Source organism: Dendrobates tinctorius, unplaced genomic scaffold, assembly GCF_039654945.1.
Source record: "Dendrobates tinctorius isolate UK_male_01 unplaced genomic scaffold, ASM3965494v1 ptg000065l, whole genome shotgun sequence".
NCBI lineage: Eukaryota > Metazoa > Chordata > Amphibia > Anura > Dendrobatidae > Dendrobates > Dendrobates tinctorius.
Genome location: NW_027361733.1, coordinates 6,625,478 through 6,636,275, shown reverse-complemented (window position 1 = coordinate 6,636,275; position 10,798 = coordinate 6,625,478). Strand labels below are relative to the sequence as shown.

At 43.2% G+C, this 10,798-nt stretch overlaps 1 long non-coding RNA gene across 1 annotated transcript; it reads right to left on the bottom strand.

Moving 5' to 3' along the window:
- Nucleotides 1-1,803: 1,803 nt before the first annotated feature.
- LOC141094927 (uncharacterized) lies at nucleotides 1,804-8,359 on the bottom strand. Its single transcript, XR_012233200.1, has 3 exons — nucleotides 7,990-8,359; nucleotides 4,202-4,267; nucleotides 1,804-2,767 (listed from the first exon to the last, which is right to left on the bottom strand). It is a non-coding gene; the product is annotated as an uncharacterized lncRNA (long non-coding RNA).
- Between the last annotated feature and the right edge of the window lie 2,439 nt (nucleotides 8,360-10,798).

The following is a 10,798-nucleotide window of genomic DNA, read 5'->3' as shown; positions in this document are numbered from 1 at the left end:
AGAAGCTATTTTCAGAAAGGCTGGACTTGCTGAAAAAGAAGAAAGAACAAAAATTGTTGGACGAATCAACAACAATCTTAAATACGCAGGCGATGCAACATTGATAAGCGTAGATGTAATGAAGGACTTATTACGGAGTGTCAAGATAGAAAACATGGGACTGCTACTCAACACAAAGAAGACTCAGATATTGACTACTTATTTTGATCAATGATCACTCAAGATGCAGCGAAGGCACCAGAAGTCAGTATTAGAATAGCTAGGGGCAAATCAACAATGAAGTCACTGGTCAAGGTCTTCAAATCAAAGAACATTTCACTGGTGACAAAGACACGGCTCGTACATAGTCTGGTCTTTTCTGTTGTAACAAGGATGCAAAACTTAGGGGGGCTTTACACATAGCGATATCGCAAGCAATATCGCTGCTAAAGCGTCACCGATTTTGTGACGCAGCAGCAATATTGCTAGCGATATCGCTATGTGTGATACCTCCGACCGGCTCCCCCGCTGTCCATCGCTGATCGCGCGAGATCGTCCACGTCCATTTCTCATCGGCTGCTTCCTGCTGGCACCGATGAGCGTCGCGTGGACGCTGGCGGGAGGACGTCAGGATCGCCTCGTCTGAAAGGTAATTAATGACCGCTGTAACGCTGCTGCATCGCTGGTAAGATCTGCCTGTTTGGCAGCTCACTAGCGACCATTTAGTGATGCACCAGCGATCCTGACCAGGTCATATCGTAATCGGGATCGCTGGTGCATCGCTAAATGTAAAAGGGGCTTTAGACATTAAAGAAACAAAACATAAGAATAATTGACACCTGAGAGGTGCTGGAGAGGAACGTTATCAATACCATGGATGGCAAGAAGAACAAATAAAACAATTTTGGAACAAATCAAGCCAGAGATGACACTCGAAGCAAGGATCACAAAGCTACAACTTGTCTACTTTGGACACAACTATACAACTAGAACAATAACTGGAAGAGGACATCATAGTCTGAAAAATAGAAGGAACAGGGCAAAGAGGAACACCAGCAATCTGATGGCTTGATACTATCAAGATAACAATGGAGGAGACCTTTGTGGACATATCTATATTTGTTCTTTCTACAAATTGTTCATCCTTCAAGTCGTCATGACTTGCGATCAATCCGAAAGCCGTTAAAAAAAATAGTAAAATAAAAAATGTTACTGGTTAAAAAAATTAGATCTTGCAAAAAAAATTTGTTTTGTGTCAACATTTTCTGAGATGCATAAGTTTATGGTTTTTCCATCAATGAACATTTATGATGGTGTGATTTTTTTGTGTGGCTTGCTGACTTTTTTATTGTTACAATTTTAAGGTCAATATGTCATTTCAATTGCTGTTTATTGGATTTTTTGGGAGGAGGTGTGGCCATCAAAAAAATAAATCTGGCAATACTTGCTTTATGATTTTTTTTCTCGTTAGGCCATGTTCACACGTTCACTATTTGGTCGGTATTTCACATCAGTATTTGTGAGCCAAAACCAGGAGTGGGTCAAAAATGAAGAAGTGGTGCACTTGTTTCTGTCATACTGTACTTTATCTCTTCTACTTGTTCCACTCCTGATTTTAGCTTACAAATTCTGATGTGTAAAATACTGACGTGTGAAAGTGACCTTCCAGCATTCACCTTAACTAGTTTTATATTTTCATAGATAGGAATTTTACAGATTCAGTGATACCAAATATGCTTTTATTTCTATATTTTTGATCTGAAAAAAAAAACAATGATTCAAACTTTCTTTTTTTACTTTATCTGTTTAGTCTCCTTAGAGAGCTTGAACCCACAACCATTTGATCACTTATTCCATTATTCAAATACTATACTTTTGATGTATATAGAAGCAATGACAATCTTCTATAAAGCCTAGAAGTACAAAGATGATAGCGATGGGGGCTTTCAGCTGTTACGCTAACCCGCAAGCACCCAGCAGTCTTGTCGCAGGGATTGCAGGGTGGACAATGGGCACCTGAATCAGTGCAGCACCGACATTGAATGTGACTTTAAGTGATTAAATAGCAGCAATCATAGCTAGCTCCGGTCGCTGCTGTTTGATGAAGGTGGCGGCTGTATAGCGCAGCTTGCATCTGCTGGCTCAGTAGTATGTCCTGTGTCAGGAAATTTGATGGACATTGTCTGTGTAGTTATACAGCATGGCCATCAACCAAATATATTGTTTTTAGGAGCATACAATTTCAAATTTTTCAAGCGGCGCCAATCAGAGTTTCTGTACTGATTCAACCATAACTTATAAATCCATGCAAACAGCAGGTCATGAGTATGAAGTCCCCCAAACAGCAGGGTTATGGGGGTTCTTTTATTGCAGCATGGGCTGAGAGCCACTGTGGCACAGCAAGCAGGGCTGCCGATAATGCAACAATATGGCCGGTATCGTGCATGTGCATGAAACTTTCTCAAGTCTCCGACTCCAGCTGTTACAAAGCTACAACTCCCAACATTGTGTAAATATGGCAGGCTGGTGCATGGTGGGTGATGATTTTCTGTGAGTCCCTTGATGCACTGTAATGCCACCATCTAATTCATCTGAGACTATGATTGACATTGGTGGGTTGCAGCATTTCCCCCTTTAATTTCCTCAGTTTCTGTTGAGACCCCGGACTACGGGTGCCCTGCATGGGCCCGTTCATGACACTGATGTCCCGTACAATGGACGGCCTGTTTAATGATGTCGCGCTATTGTCTGATCCCGGGACACACGCTGGGCGGACATTTTGACTGATCTGCATTGGAAAAAACAATTCAGGCAATTAGGAGGCTTATTTACTAAACAAATAAAGTACAGAGACTCTATCCATTCTTGTGATACAGGGGGAGGGTGTGATCAGTGGCCATGACGCAGATTAGAGTGTCAGCTCCATTGTTCAGCTTGCTTTAGTAAGGGTTATACAGCTCAGTCTACCTCACCTTCTTTCATTCAGTTTCTGAGATGGGGGGAAGAGTCATCCAAACTGATAACACTTGGTACCATGGTGAGCAAGTGTAGTAAAGTACTCTGAATGACACATCATAAGCTAGGTTCACACTAGCGTAAGGAGGAGCTGGGGAGGGATGCGGACTTCCTCACTAAAGCTCCGCCCACTGCCGCGCCTACTCCGGTCAGCTCCGCCTCCGTCGGCATGCTGCCTGCGTACCCTATCTTTAGCATTAGGTACGCAGGCCGTGCCGATGTATGCGGATGCCTCCGCATGCGTCGTTTTGACGGTGCAGCGACCGCACCAAAATGCAACATGTTGTGTTCGGCGCAGGTTGGGGGGGTGCTCCTGCCGGGTGTCCCTTCTTCCTCCCTTCAGCCCTCCTTGGTAAGCCTTTTTTGTCCCTCTATCTGGACATTACCGTGACATTTATTGCCAATATGACTTCCCTGTGTATAGTGTTGGTGCGCACCTCCTAATTCAGTGCACACTGTCTGATTTTTTTCACATGGCCACTGGGCTTAATGATATAAACTTCGATATGGGGTTTGGTCTACTAGAAATAGCTATATACTGGGGCTTTCTTTTTGGAGGTGTTCCATCTCTGTGGGAGGAGTAGGTGAGGTCTGGGGGCATGTTATCTGCGTTATCTGATTGGCACTTTACTATTTATGATAACTATACGTACATTTCTTTGTAACATTTTTGAATAAAGAATTTGATATTTTTATATATGCATTCTTTATTGCTTTCTCTGTTTTTTTCCTCTTGTTTATATAAGTCTTTTTGAGCTTATGCTAATGGTGCAGGATTTTTTGGGTGGCATTCCCCCATTTCCGAGGTACCATATTATGTATATGGGACTTCTTTTGCCAGTAATCTTATACTTATCCTGTGTTAAGGACCTAATTCATCAAGGCAATCAAGTTCATCAGAAAACGACCTTTCGATTAAATCAGGTTTATGCGCTAAATGTGTTTTTTAAACATTTTTTAGCATTTTTTTTTACATAGTATGATCTGTATTAAAAATAAAAAATAGAAATCATGCAATTTTCACACAGACACAGGGTTTTTTTTAGATTCTAACTTCTTGTTATTTCAAGAAACAACACATGTACATTAGCCACAAAAGTCATTGTGAATGAAGGGGGAGAGGGGAGCTGTGACATCGCCTATTATGATTGGTGGATCCTGTGTTATCAGCTGTGCATAGAGGCATTACCTGTCATTGTAAACCTACCTCTGATGATGGAGAAACTCCTGTAAACCCTTCCATGAATATACAGGAATTATGAGTCACAGTGGCCTGTGAGAAAATTGCAAGATTGCTAATTTTAGCATGATATAATACAAAAAAAATTGTTAACATTTTTTAAAAAATACATGCAACACAAAAACCTGATAGATACAAGAGATCATTTTTTAATTATAGTTTCTCTTTAAAACCGACCTGTCATTTTTTTTTTTCACCTTGTGTAAATGCCGCTGTTTTCCTCAATCTGGCGTTGCTTTTCTTTTGTTCCTGCGCCTCTCTGTTCCTGAGATACAGCTATAGAGATATGTTTTTAATAGCCGATTGGGCGTGTCTTCTTTAGGACCACATCCATTTGGATTTATATACTATATTTGCATACAGGGAGGAAGGTGCTATATCTCGGGGAAAAAAAAGTGCAGGAGCAAATGGAAAATAATGCCGAATTCAGAAGGACAGCGGCATTTACATCAGGGAAAATACATATACAGTGGGGCAAAAAAGTATTTAGTCAGTCAGCAATAGTGCAAGTTCCACCACTTAAAAAGATGAGAGGCGTCTGTAATTTACATCATAGGTAGACCTCAACTATGGGAGACAAACTGAGAAAAAAAAATCCAGAAAATCACATTGTCTGTTTTTTTTTCATTTTATTTGCATATTATGGTGGAAAATAAGTATTTGGTCAGAAACAAAATTTCATCTCAATACTTTGTGATATATCCTTTGTTGGCAATGACAGAGGTCAAACGTTTTCTGTAAGTCTTCACAAGGTTGCCACACACTGTTGTTGGTATGTTGGCCCATTCCTCCATGCAGATCTCCTCTAGAGCAGTGATGTTTTTGGCTTTTCGCTTGGCAACACGGACTTTCAACTCCCTCCAAAGGTTTTCTATAGGGTTGAGATCTGGAGACTGGCTAGGCCACTCCAGGACCTTGAAATGCTTCTTACGAAGCCACTCCTTCGTTGCCCTGGCGGTGTGCTTTGGATCATTGTCATGTTGAAAGACCCAGCCACGTTTCATTTTCAATGCCCTTGCTGATGGAAGGAGGTTTGCACTCAAAATCTCACGATACATGGCCCCATTCATTCTTTCATGTACCCGGATCAGTCGTCCTGGCCCCTTTGCAGAGAAACAGCCCCAAAGCATGATGTTTCCACCACCATGCTTTACAGTAGGTATGGTGTTTGATGGATGCAATTCAGTATTCTTTTTCCTCCAAAAACGACAAGTTGTGTTTCTACCAAACAGTTCCAGTTTGGTTTCATCAGACCAAAGGACATTCTCCCAAAACTCCTCTGGATCATCCAAATGCTCTCTAGCAAACTTCAGACGGGCCCGGACATGTACAGGCTTAAGCAGTGGGACACGTCTGGCACTGCAGGATCTGAGTCCATGGTGGCGTAGTGTGTTACTTATGGTAGGCCTTGTTACATTGGTCCCAGCTCTCTGCAGTTCATTCACTAGGTCCCCCCGCGTGGTTCTGGGATTTTTGCTCACCGTTCTTGTGATCATTCTGACCCCACGGGGTGGGATTTTGCGTGGAGCACCAGATCGAGGGAGATTATCAGTGGTCTTGTATGTCTTCCATTTTCTAATTATTGCTCCCACAGTTGATTTCTTCACTCCAAGCTGGTTGGCTATTGCAGATTCAGTCTTCCCAGCCTGGTGCAGGGCTACAATTTTGTTTCTGGTGTCCTTTGACAGCTCTTTGGTCTTCACCATAGTGGAGTTTGGAGTCAGACTGTTTGAGGGTGTGCACAGGTGTCTTTTTATACTGATAACAAGTTTAAACAGGTGCCATTACTACAGGTAATGAGTGGAGGAAAGAGGAGACTCTTAAAGAAGAAGTTACAGGTCTGTGAGAGCCAGAAATCTTGTTTGCTTGTTTCTGACCAAATACTTATTTTCCACCATAATATGCAAATAAAATGAAAAAAAACCAGACAATGTGATTTTCTGGATTTTTTTTTCTCAGTTTGTCTCCCATAGTTGAGGTCTACCTATGATGTAAATTACAGACGCCTCTCATCTTTTTAAGTGGTGGAACTTGCACTATTGCTGACTGACTAAATACTTTTTTGCCCCACTGTATATACATATTATTAGCAAGCGACTGGATATACAAATTTAATAGCTGTCAAATAAACAAGCCCTTTGCCCACTTATACAAATATACAATATATTCTGCCAAAAATGGATGTGTTATGAATGGGGAGAGAGGAGTTACTCGGTGCTACACATCTCTGACGGCAGCTTTTCTACCTTGAGAAAAAAGGATCAGGCACACTAAAATTTCACATGCAAGATCCATTTTCCTCCATCCTGACATGAACACTGAACATCAGTCGCACATGTCATACACATTAGATGGTCGGCCGACACAGATCAAATCGAAAGGTTCAGTTGACTCAACTCTAATGCGTAAGGCCACTTTCTGGGCTCATACAGACATCTGTGTTTTACACGGATAGAAAGTGTAACCATTATAGCTTATTATATCTATTGTGATGTTCACAGGTCTGTGATCTTTGGCCGACCATAAGGTCAGCGTCACACTAGAGAGGAATACGGGAGAGTGAGAGGCGTTAAAAAAACGCATTACACACAGACCAACGATTCTCTATGGGGTCCCTCGCACCAGCCGTATATTTCTCATCCGTATCCTACGGTCCGTGCCAATCGCAGCATGCTGCGATTGTCAGTGTACTACGCCCGTAGTACGCCAATGCAAGTCTATGGGTGCGCAAAAAAAACGCATTACACACGGACCAGATGTGTGACTTGCGAGAAATACGCAGGTCTTTTGGCAGGTGACAGGAAATGGGCCAATCCATCATCAGGAAGCCTAGACATGCAAATTAGCTCAAAAAGCGCTCCAGACATCCAGGAAGTACGCCTCCACGGAGTACAGCAGCGTCATGTCTGGCCACATTAATGTGGAGCTCCTAATTGTATTGGTCCAGGAAAGGCCCGAACTTTGGGACCAACGGGATGCCCATTATTCTCTCCGGGGCCACAAAGAGGCGGCATGGAGGCGCATCTGTGTGCACATGTTCCCAGACTATGCCCAACGGCCACGTGAGGAGCAACAACACATTCGTAAGTAATTGCCATTTTTACCAATCAGCTTAAAGGCCTCTATTAAAGGTCTCTATTCTCTTCATACAGGTAACCAGCTTTTCCAATCTCTGCTCTGAATCCACTCCTGTGTCTCCATTCAATGTCAGCAAGCAGTTAATCCTGAATGCTATCTATGTGTTTTCAACTCTGCAAACTTATATCCGGTAACCAGCTTTTCCAATCTCTGCTCTGAATCCACTCCTGTGTCTCCATTCAATGTCAGCAAGCAGTTAATCCTGAATGCTATCTATGTGTTTTCAACTCTGCAAACTTATATCTGGTAACCAGCTTTTCCAATCTCTGCTCTGAATCCACTCCTGTGTCTCCATTCAATGTCAGCAAGCAGTTAATCCTGAATGCTATCTATGTGTTTTCAACTCTGCAAACTTATATCTGGTAACCAGCTTTTCCAATCTCTGCTCTGAATCCACTCCTGTGTCTCCATTCAATGTCAGCAAGCAGTTAATCCTGAATGCTATCTATGTGTTTTCAACTCTGCAAACTTATATCTGGTAACCAGCTTTTCCAATCTCTGCTCTGAATCCACTCCTGTGTCTCCATTCAATGTCAGCAAGCAGTTAATCCTGAATGCTATCTATGTGTTTTCAACTCTGCAAACTTATATCTGGTATATAGTTTTTTTCAACTTACTCTGCTTGTCCCCTTATGTTGTGAGGTCAAGAAACTTTTCAAAGTGCTTTATGATCCATGTAGTGCTGGACATGTGTTTATTTGACCACAACATTTTATTGGGTCCTGGTGTCTCAATTTAGTGTGATTGATTAACGAGAAGAGAGAGCCAAAAAAAAAAAAAAAACTTAGCCTTAACCTCCTATATATTCAGACATAGCTAGGGGGAGCATTTATGCAGGGGTGGCATTTATGCACATGTAATCGAAGTACATGTATCAAAGTACTTCTGGCAGTTATAACATGGCAGTTAGACAGGGAAGACATTTATATACATCTACTCCCTGTACATTTGGAGTACAACAAATATATACCATATGCATTTGTGTAATTTATATCCTGGCCGCTGCATTCACACACATCCACCGCCCTGGCATTAACTCTCCATACTCCATCCATATTGGCCCCTCGCTTCTTTCCTCTCCTATGTATAGCACTCACGCTCTTTTCACATTGTTAAATTGCACAGATCCAGGCAGTCCCACCATTCAACACCAGAGACGCTCTCACAAATCACTTAACCATCTGCTTACTCTTTCTATCCTCCTTCTCCTAGTCGCAGGAGACATTGCTCCCAACCCTGGTCCCCCATGTTATAGAAAGTCAAACCCCCCCACTGCTACACTCAGAAACCCCTCTAATCTTATTAATATTCCCTGCATGCCATCTGTCTCTCTTAATTGTGCACTTTGGAATTCTCGCTCAGTGTGTAACAAACTCTCCTTCATTCATGACTTCTTCCTTTCTAATTCTCTTAACCTCCTGGCTCTTACTGAAACCTGGATCCAGCAGTCAGATACTACCGCTGCTGCTGCTCTTTCATACGGGGGGCTACACTTCTCTCATACCCCAAGATCAGACAATAGAGCTGGTGGAGGCGTTGGTCTGCTCCTATCACCAAAATGTACCTTTCAGGTTATCCCTCAAGTACCCTCACTTGTCTTCCCTTCTTTTGAGGTCCATGCCGTCAGACTCTACACCCCCTTCTCCATGCAAGTGGCGGTGGTGTATCGTCCTCCCGGCCCCTCCCATCAGTTCCTGGATCATTTTGCCACTTGGCTTCCACATTTTCTCTCCTGTGACATCCCTACCCTCATCATGGGAGATTTCAACATCCCCATTGCTCTTCCCCTCTCCCCATCTGCTACTCACCTTTTATCTCTAACCTCCTCATTTGGCCTTTCGCAGCTTACTAATTCTCCAACGCATGAAGACGGAAACTCCCTCGACTTGGTCTTCTCTCGGCTTTGTGCGGTGGATGATTTTGCAAGCTCCCCTCTCCCACTCTCTGACCACAATCTTCTTTCATTCTCTATAAAGAACTGCCAGGCTGCTCAGGTCACCCCCACTGTCCAGACTTATAGAAACATACAGGCCATTAACACCCAGAAACATATGAAGAACTTGCAGTCTTCATTGGCCCCTATCTCCTCCCTCTCATGTCCTGATTCTGCATTGAAGCATTACAATGAAACACTTCAAACTGCCCTGGATGAATTTGCACCCCCTATAAATAGAACACCACAACACAGACGGCGACAACCCTGGCACACGGTGCAAACACGTTTCCTGCAGCGGTGCTCCAGGTGCGCCGAACGTCTGTGGAGAAAATCCAATCTACCCGAAGATTTCATCCATTTTAAGTTTATGCTTAGAACATACAACACTGCCCTTCACCTCTCCAAACAAACCTATTTCAACACCCTCATCACCTCACTGTCCAATAACCCGAAACGTCTCTTTGACACTTTTCATTCTCTACTCAATCCAAGAGTACAGGCCCCAACCACGGAGCTCCGAGCTGACGATCTGGCCAATTACTTCAAAGAAAAAATTGACCAGATCCGACAGGAAATTATCTCCAAATCCCCTCATACCATGCACTGTCCTCCCTCCCCCACTGCATCTAACTCACTCTCTGATTTTGAACCAGTCACAGAAGAAGAAGTAAGCAGGCTCCTTGCATCTTCTCGCCCAACTACTTGCACCAGTGACCCATTTCCGTCACATCTCCTCCAGTCCCTTTCCCCTGCTGTCACCCCTCACCTAACTAAAATATTTAACCTCTCTCTCTCTTCTGGTATTTTTCCCTCCTCATTTAAGCATGCCATCATACATCCACTACTTAAAAAACCATCCCTCGACCAAAACTGTGCCGCTAACTATAGACCTGTCTCTAATCTTCCCTTCATCTCTAAACTCCTGGAACGCCTGGTCCACTCCCGTCTTATCCGCTATCTCTCAGAAAACTCTGTTCTCGACCCTCTCCAATCCGGTTTCCGCTCTTTACACTCCACTGAAACTGCCCTCACTAAAGTCTCTAATGATCTGCTAACAGCTAAATCAAATGGTCATTACTCCATGCTAATTCTCTTGGATCTCTCTGCAGCATTCGACACTGTGGATCATCAGCTCCTCCTCACTATGCTCCATTCCATTGGCCTCAAGGACACCGTTCTCTCCTGGTTCTCCTCCTATCTCTCCGACCGCTCCTTTACTGTATCTTTTGCCGGTTCCTCCTCCTCTCACCTTCCCCTTACTGTTGGGGTTCCTCAAGGATCGGTTCTAGGCCCCCTCCTCTTCTCCTTGTACACTGCCCCTATTGGTCAAACAATCAGTAGATTTGGTTTCCAGTACCATCTCTATGCTGATGACACCCAATTATACGCTTCTCCTGACATCACGCCAGCCTTTCTAGAAAACACTGGCGATTGTCTAAACGCTGTGTCTAATATCATGTCCTCACTTTATCTGAAACTGAACCGGTCAA